Source organism: Callorhinchus milii, unplaced genomic scaffold, assembly GCF_018977255.1.
Source record: "Callorhinchus milii isolate IMCB2004 unplaced genomic scaffold, IMCB_Cmil_1.0 Scaffold1, whole genome shotgun sequence".
NCBI lineage: Eukaryota > Metazoa > Chordata > Chondrichthyes > Chimaeriformes > Callorhinchidae > Callorhinchus > Callorhinchus milii.
In genome coordinates, this window is record NW_024704742.1 from 71,574,300 (window position 1) to 71,583,531 (window position 9,232).

At 48.0% G+C, this 9,232-nt stretch overlaps 1 protein-coding gene across 1 annotated transcript in view; it reads left to right on the plus strand.

Annotated features, from left to right (window-relative positions):
• Positions 1–9,232, plus strand: part of dysf (dysferlin, limb girdle muscular dystrophy 2B (autosomal recessive)) — a 105,677-nt gene that overhangs the window by 57,640 nt on the left and 38,805 nt on the right. The gene's annotated exons all lie outside the window — the stretch shown is intronic.

Consider the following 9,232-nt stretch of genomic DNA (forward strand, 5'->3'; position numbering starts at 1 on the left):
AGGCTATGGTTGATTATGCGACTATCTATTGATTATTCGCGTCGCTGCTAGCTTCTGCCAGAAGCGCGTCTTCGCGGAACAGGTGCAAAATATACTACAGGGGGAAGGAGAAAATCTGGAAGCTGTGGTCCATGTTGGGATCCATGATGTAGGTGATAAAAGGGCTGAGGCCCTACAGGGAGAATATCAGAAGCTTGGGAAGAAGCTAAAGAGCAGGACCTCAATGGTGGTGATCTCGGGATTACTCCCAATGCCTTATGCAAGTGAATACCAAACCGGGAGGATCAAACACATGAATGCCTGGCTGGAGAAATGCTGCAGGAAGGAGGGCTTCAGGTTTCTAAACCACTGGGATCATTTCTGGGTCAGATGGAATCTGTACACGAGGGATGGGTTACACCTGAGCAGGGCTGGGACCAATGTCATTGCAACAAGGATAACAAATGCTGTGGAGAAGCGTTTAAACTGATTTTGAGGGGGAAATGGGGATCAGAATGTAGCATCAGGGAGGGGAAACGAGTTACATAATAATCCCTCAAAAAAATAATAAATTGGTTGTTTCAATCCACGACTGTTTGTGGGACGCTGCTGTGTGCAATTGGCTGCCGCACTTCGCCCACAAATATACAATCAATTCACTTTACAGTCTATTCTGTGAAGCGCTTTGAGACGTCTAGAAGACGTGAAAAGCACTATATCAAATGCAAGGATTATTATTATTAGAATGGATGAGGAAAGACAAACAGAAACAAGGAATAGTCCAGCAAACAGTGGAAAGAGACGGGGGAGAAACGTAGAGCGGATTAAGCCGGTCTTGGAGTGCATTTGTGTATAAATGCACAGAGCATGACCAATAAGCTTGGTGAGCTGCAAGCTCAAGTTATCACATAGGGTTATGATGCAATTACAAGCAAGGACAGGAATGGAAGCTGAATATTCCTGGCTACAACCTATTCAGGAGGGATAGGGAAGGGAACAAAGGAGGAGGGTTGGCAATACTCATTAGGGTCACGGTCCTGGAAAAGGACGATGTGCTAGAGGGTCCAAAAACTGAATCTATTTGGTTAGAGTTAAGGAACAGAAAAGGAGCTGTTACTCTTTAGGTATTTACTGTAGACCTCCAAATAGTGGGAAGGAGATAGATGAGCAAATATGCAAGCAGATTTCAGAGCAATTCAATAGAGTAGTGATAATGGGGGACTTCAATTATCCTAACATAGTGTAAAGGGCAAGGAAGGGGAGGAATTCCTGAAATGTGTGCTGGAGAATTTTCTGGATCAGCATGTTTCCAGCCCAACGAGGAAGGAAGAGGTGCTGGATTTAGTTCTGGGAAATAAAGTGGGGCAAGTGGAGCAGGTTTCAGTAGGAGAGCATCTGGATAACAGTGATCATAATATCATTAGGTTTAAAATAGTTATGGAAAAAGACAACAATCAATCAAAGGTAAAGACCCTCAACTGGAAGCGGGTTAATTTCAGTGAGCTAAAAAGGGACATGGCCAAGATAGATTGGAAAGAAAGATTGGCAGGTAAGACAGCAAATGAACAATGGGAAGCCTTCAAGGAGGAGATAGTTCGGGCACAGAGGAAATACATTCCCACAAAGGGGAAAGCTAGGACAGTCTAACCTCCCTGGATGACTAAGGAAATTGGGATTAAAATAAAACAGAAAAAGGAGGCTTATGGCAAATATCAGGTCCAAAACACACAGGATAATCAAATAGAATATAAGAAGTACAGAGGAGAAGTGAAAAGGGAAAAAAGAGGGGCGAAGAGATTGTGCAAGAAAAGATTAGCAGGAAACATTAAAGGGTATTTTATAAGCATATCAAGAGTAAAGGTTAGCTAAAGGTAGGGTGGGTCCAATTAGGGACCCAAGTGTAGGCTTTGAGAAGTCCTCCCGACATGAAAGGAACTATATCAAGTGGAAATCTTCTTGTTGAGGCAGGGGGCATAGCTGATGTACTAAATAAGTACTTTGCAACTGTCTTCACAAAAGAAGACGATGCAACCAATGCAAGCATGTGAACAGAAATTGGATATGATAAAAATCAACAGAGAGGAGGTACTAAAAAGGCTGTCAGTGCTCAACACAGATAAGTCACCTGGTCCGGATGGGATGCATCCTGGATTACTGAGGGAAGCAAGGGTGGAAATAGTGGAGGCTCTGGCCACAATCTTTCAATCCTCTTTGGACACTGGAGTGGTGCCAGAGGACTGGAGGGTTGCAAATGTTACTCCCCTGTACAAAAAGGGGCAGAAGGATAAACCTGAGAACTACAGGCCAATCAGCCTAACATCAGTAGTAGGGAAACTTCTGGAGACTATAATCCAGGACAATATAAATTCTCATTTAGAAAAATATGGTTTAATAAAGGTCAACACGGATTTGTTAAAGGCAGATCATGTCTGACAAACCTAATAGAATTTTTTGATGAAGTGACTGAGAGGGTGGGTGAAGGTAGTGCAGTAGACATAGTTTATCTAGATTTTCGAAAGGCATTTGACAAAGTGCCACATAAGAGACTTATAAACAAAATAGTACCCGATGGTATTAAAGGCACTGTGGCAACATGGATCCAGAACTGGCTAGGAGGCAGAAAGCAGAGAGTGGTAGTAAACAGTTACTTTTCTGACTGGAGGGAGGTGTGTAGTGGTGTCCCTCAGGGGTCGGTATTGGGGCCACTGCTCTTTCTGATCTATATTAATGATCTGGACATGCATATAGAGAGCAAAATTTCAAAATTTGCAGACGATACTAAGCTAGGAAAAGTAGTTAATGGTAAGGAGGATAACACCAGACTCCAAGAAGACTTAAGACAGATTGGTAAAATGGGCAGAAATGTGGCAGCTGAGGTTTAATGTGGGGAAATGTTAAGTGTTGCATTTTGGTAGGAAGAATGAGGAGAGGCAGTATAAGCTGATGGTACAATCGTAAAGGGGGCAAATGAACAAAAAGATCTGGGGGTCCACAGAAGCAAATCTCTGAAGGTGGCAGGACAGGTAGATAAAGCTGTTTTTTTAAAAAAGCATACGGGATACTAGGTTTTATAAATAGGAGCATAGAATTCAAAAGTCAGGAAGTAATGTTGAATATTTATAAAATGCTGGTTAGGCCTCAGTTGGAGTACTGTGTTAGGTCTGGGCATTGCATTTTAGGAAAGATGTTAGGGTATTGGACAGGGTGCAAAGGAGGTTTACCAGGATGGTACCAGGAATGAAGGACCTTAGTTATGAGGAAAGGATAGTGAAACTAGGATTATTCTCCCTAGAGCAGAGGAGATTAAGAGGGGATTTAATAGAGGTTTTCAAGATCATGAGAGGACATGATAGGCTGAACCGGGAAAAACTGTTTCCGCTGGCATATGGGTCAGGTGACCGTAAACACGGTCGAAGAGGAAGGTCTTCAGGTGCGACCTGAAGATGGGGAAGGAGCAAGCAAGGCGGAGGGCTAGAGAAAGAGTGTTCCACGGTTTTGGGGCGTAGCAGTTGAAAGTGCAGCCACCAATGGTGAAACTGAGGGCACGAGGGACATGCAGGTTGACTGTAACCAGTTGAGAGGAGGCAGTAGGTAGTGAGTCGGGATTAAGCATGTTGGAGAGGTAGGGAGATGCCAGGGCGTAAAGTACTCACAGTCTCCGCGAAAACCGACAGTTTACCCTCGGTGTACTGGTTAAACTCCTTCTCGTCTGCCGCCATCCCAAACCACATCCGCACACGGAGTTGAGCGGGAAGCTTCCCCAGCCTAGTGTCACTCCGTGGGTACTGCAAGAGAAGGCAACCTCTAACCTCTGCTCCACTCACACAGGACAGTAACACTGCAATCTTACTTAGTAGTGGTTAAAGTACTCGCAAATGAGAGAACCCAGGTTCGATTCCCGAGCAGGGAGAAACCTTAGGTAAGTTCCTTACTCCATACACCTGTTTACCTAGCAGTAAGGAGGAACCTGGTTGTTTAGTCAATTGGCGGATCTCTTTTCTGAGGGTAATAACGCCTTCAAAAAAAAATTGGTCACATGATAACATCTTTAATATCGAAACATAAATAATAATCCTCGTATTGTTACAACACATCAGCATCTCCAAGCCCTTCACAGGGTTTACTGTGCAGTGTAATGACTGTATGATTTGTAGGCAAACGCGGCAGCCAATTTGCGCACAACATCCTGAAAAGTTGTGACGTGAGTGACCAATTTTATCTGGGGGATTGTTGGCCAACACACACTTCTCTTTTTGAACAGCTTTGTCGGATCTTTAATGTCCACTTGAACAGGGCACAGATAGGGAGCTTGGTTTAACATCTCATCCAAAGGACGGCACCTCCGATAATGTAGCGCTCCCCCCAGCACTGCAATGGTTATGTTGGGGTGTCAGCCGAGCTCGGTCGCTTCTCCTCTCGCTTCTGAACCAGGAGGTTGTGGGTTCAAGTCCCCAGATCCAGGCTGATGCTCCACAACCTTCAAGCCTGGAGTCATTGAGTCCTAGCACAGCGTGCTCACTTCACAAGCGAGAAGACCCAGGTTCTATTCCCAGCAGGGCGAAACCTGAAGCAAGTTTCTTACTCTACACGCCTCTGTTTACCTAACAGTAAGTACGAACACGGCTATTAGTCGATTGGCAGATTGCTTTCCGGGGATAATAATCCACCTAAAAAATTAATAATTTGATCACTCAATCCACGACCATTTGTGGGACACTGCTGTACACAATTGGCTGCCGCATTTCTCCCACAAAATGCACAGTCACTCCACTTTACAATATTTTCTGTGAAGCATTTTGAGTTGTCTCAACGATGTGATAAGGTGCAATATCAAGGATTATCATTATTATTACCATGACTGACAACACAGAAACCCATCAGTGTGATTAGCCGGATGTCTGATATACACAGAAACCCATCACTATGATCAGCTGGTTGTCTGACAAGCACAGGAACCCATCAGTGCTTTAGAGTCCTCAAACCAGTTTCACTAATGTATCGCACCTATCATGGGAATTTCTGTCTGTCTGGAAAGGAATGCACTCTTTCTCTGTCCAGTCCAGAGTGATAAATCCTGCTTACCTATTTCCAGAGAATATTAACCGCAGGTTAGCAAGAGCCGAGGATTGGGGACTTCTGAGTGCGCATTGGGGTAACTGCTGGAGTCTAACCAGCTAGAACCACATAGCTTGCCATTGGTATCACCATCTGGCAAGCTTTCCCACAGCTTGTTTAGCTAGGACTACCCTAACTGTTAGGGTTTTGTCTTGCAGGGTTAACAGTTGCTGAGTGGGAGGATTCCTTGCCCTTAGTAACTGATTTGCCCTTCCAAATTCTGCCGTCAGACATGCGACTGATCACAGTGATGGGTTTCTGTATGTGTCAGACTCCTGGCTGATCACTGTGATGGGTTTCTGACTGTGTCAGCTACCCGACTGATCAAAGTAAAAGCCTCTGCCCTAATACCTTGACAAGTCACTCCAATCACAACAACTCTCTGGGAGGAGAAGTTCTTGGAATCTTTCCTCTCTTCTCACTCCCTGAGTTACAGTCTTGACCTCAGATCACTATCCAATGTGAGGAACTCTTCCCCATCGATTCTCTCAAACCCTTACTTCCCCTTAACCCCCCTCCATCATCTGTCCCCCTCCCCCAAACTGCTGGATGACCAGCTAACTCCACATAGATCTGTCCGCTCCCTGTTTAGCAGGCTGCCTGCTCTACTTCCTCCAGCCGGCACACCCCACCATCGACGGTCGGGCCTTCAGCATTTCTGCGCCCTCCCTTTGGAACTCCATCTCACAGTTCCTTCACCTCACTCCCTCCCTGGCCTCCTTCAAGGCACATCTCAAGATCCTCCTCTTCGACCACGCCTTCAGTCACCCTCCTACCCATCCTGCCCTCCATCCCTCCAGATTCAACCCCCAGCTTGGGTACAAATCTCTGACCAAATCCAGCGCCTTGGGATATCCTTTTGATGCAACAAGGCACTGTACACATGGAAGTGTTGTTGAAACCAAAGAGGATTCCCAAACTAAAGAGCATTCCCACCTTGAGGAATATGGTCTGTAGGGCTCCACAGTGCTTGCCGCAGTAGTTGGGTCTGGTGCGGGAGTAGAGGACCTCATGTGCTGGGACTCGGTAGTAAGCCACACGTCTGTCTCCTTGTAACATCCAGATCACAATGTCAGGCAAGCTGTTCTGAGGCTGGAAGGGTAACGTCAACACAGTCATTTCACCTCACACTGAACTCACTGCGTTCAGCTTCAAACACTAAATCTCATTAAATCTTACACTGAACCTGGGCACCACACATAGTGGCCAAATAAGGCATGATGTTAAAATCCAAGATTATTTATATTATATAATAGTTACATATGTGGAACCCTCAAGTGTTAATAGCTGCCATTGAGAGCTACTGCTTGTCAGTCACTTTACCCATTAGGGCTTTTGTTTGCAGGGTTATTAATAATAATACAACGTACACTTGCATTGTGCCTTTTAATAACACATGGGAACCCTGTCAAAGTGTCCTTCGCTTATTGCGTTTGTGTCCTGGGGGTCCATACTAACCACTGTCAGATCACTGCTGACGTCACTTCCTGCACATTGCACACATATGTGTCTCTGATGCCACTTCCTGGGTATTATACACAGGAAGTGTCAAGAAGTCACTTCCTGGGCCCGTCCACATAATAATAATCCTTGCATTTGATATAGTGTTAGTGAGACATCTCAAAGAGCTTCACATAATATATTGTAAAGTGGAGTGACTGTATTTTGTGGGCAAAACGTCACTTCCTGTTTATTGTGTATACGCACACACAGGAAGTGTCGCTGTTGATGATTGAACAAGAAGTGACATCATCATCAGCTGTGCCCTGTTATAACGGGCTGTAAATTTGCAGACATAAACAATAACTTGCATTTAAATAGAGCCCCTCACACAGGGTAGTGTCCCTGAGCACTTCAAGTTACTATGTGGGTGTGTGTTTGGGTGTGGGTGTTTGTGAGTGGTGTGGGGGTGGGTATGTGTGGGGGTGAGTGGTGTGGGGGTGGGTGGGTGTGGGTGGGTATGTTGTGGGTGAGTGGTGTGGGGGTGGGTGGGTGTGGGTGGGTATGTGTGTGGGTGAGTGGTGTGGGGGTGGGTGGGTGTGGGGTATGTGGTGTGTGGGTGAGTGGTGTGGGGGTGGGTGGGTGTGGGTGGGTATGTGTGTGGGTGTGGCGTGTGGTGAGTGGTGTGGATGTGTGGTGGGTGTGTGGATGTGTGCGTGTGCGCAGGGGGGTTGACTGTAACCATTAACGATATAAACTCAGTGATGGGGAGACGTCACCTCTTCGGCCAGTGCCCTGAGCCGGGCTAGCCAGTCCTCAGCCTGCTCCAGCACGCTCTCCAGGTCAGCCCCCTCCTGGTGTTTCAGGGCCTCGGCAGCCATCACAATCTGCTCCAGGTTAGTGCTCCGCAGGCGATGTGTGTGCTTATCCAGCGGTGTTGCCGACGGCACCGTGTGCACCATCGGTAATTGATCACTGCGAGAGCAACGGTGGAGAGGGGGTGAGACAGGAACCAGCACACACACCTCCCACACACCCCATCTTCACGCACACACCCCACACACTCTGCCCCCATACATCTCTCTCCCACTCTCTCCTTCCCTTTCCTCCCCATTCTCTCATTTCCCCTCTCTTTCTCCTCCCCCCGGCACTCTCACTCCCTTCTCTCCCCTTCTCTTTCTTCCCCCTCTCCCCCACCCTCTCTCTTTCTCTCTCCCTACACCCTGTCTTTCTTCCCACCTCTTTGTTTTCCCCTCCTTCTCTCCCCACCCCCCCCCCCCCCACCCCTGCTACGGTACCTGCAGTCTGTGATCACGATGTCGAGGAGCTCAGACACCCGGGTGCACACCTCCCCAGAGGCTCTCTTGCTCTTCATAGCCTGATAGACCATCTCCAGGCTCAACTCCTGCAAACATGTCAGCATATGTATCACTGCAACACACGACACCAACAACACACAACAACAACTTGCACTTATATAGCGCCCTTCACACAGGGTAGTGTCTCAGAGCGCTTAACAGTGGCGGAGCCTGACTCCGAGCCGGGGAAGGGGGGAGGTGGCCATAAGCACGGTCGAAGTGGAAAGTTTTCAGGCGGGCCTTGGGAAAGAGGAGAGAGGGGGCCAGGCAGAGGGATTGAGGGAGAGTGTTCCAGAGTCTTGGGGCGTAGTGGCTGAAAACACGATCTCCGATGGTGGAGCGGAGGGTGCGAGGGATGAGCAGGAGGCCGGTGCCAGTCAAGTGGAGACGCCGGGTGGTGGATTGGGGAGTGGAGAGGTAGGGAGGTGCCAAGAGTGAATGGATTTGAACACGAGTGTGAGGATCTTGAAGTTGATCTGTTCGGTGATGGGGAGCCAGCGGAGCCTGGCCAGACTGGTGAGATGTGGGTACAGAGTTTGGTCTGGGTCAGTATGGGAGCAGCAGAGTTTTGAATCAGCTGGATCTTTTGAATGGTGGAGCTGGGGAGACCGGCGAGGAGTGCGTTTGAGTAATTCAGGCGGGAGGTGAGAAACACATGCACAAGGGTTTCGGCTGCATTTGGGATGAGGTACGGTCAGAGGCAGGCAATATAGCTAAGGTGGTGCCGGACCGGGACCGGATGTGGGGGAGGAAGGACAGCTGGGGGTCGAACTGGAGGCCTAGATTGCACACTGGTTCAGTGAGTCTGAGGAAGAGCCCACGGAGGTTGAGGAGTTTAGATCCACAGGAGTGAAGACGTTGACAAGAGCCAAGGCGTATGGCTTCCGCCTTGTCCATATTCAGCTGCAAGAAGCCCACAACACAGTAACGTTCAACACCGCAGCATGGCGACACAACAACTTGTGTTTCTGCAGGGCCCTTCCCGCAGGAGAGTGTCTCACTGCGCTGCGCGGGGGCAGTTTTGGGATGCTGAACGACAGAGAAAAGCGCAGTCCAACAGGTAGGTCTTAAAGAGGGAATTAAACCTTGATAAAGAGACTTGTCTCTTGCAACACAACAACAATTTGCATTTATATAGTGCCCATCACGCAGGGTAGCATCACAGAGCACTTGACAGTGGTGGAGCATGATGCCAAGGGAGGAGGGAGAGGTGACCATAGGCACAGTCGAATAGGACGGTCTTCAGGCACGACCTGAAGTTGGGGAGGATTGAGGGAGAGAGTTCCAGAGTTTTGGGGCGTAGAGGCTGAAAGCGCGACCATGGATGGTGGAGTGGAGGA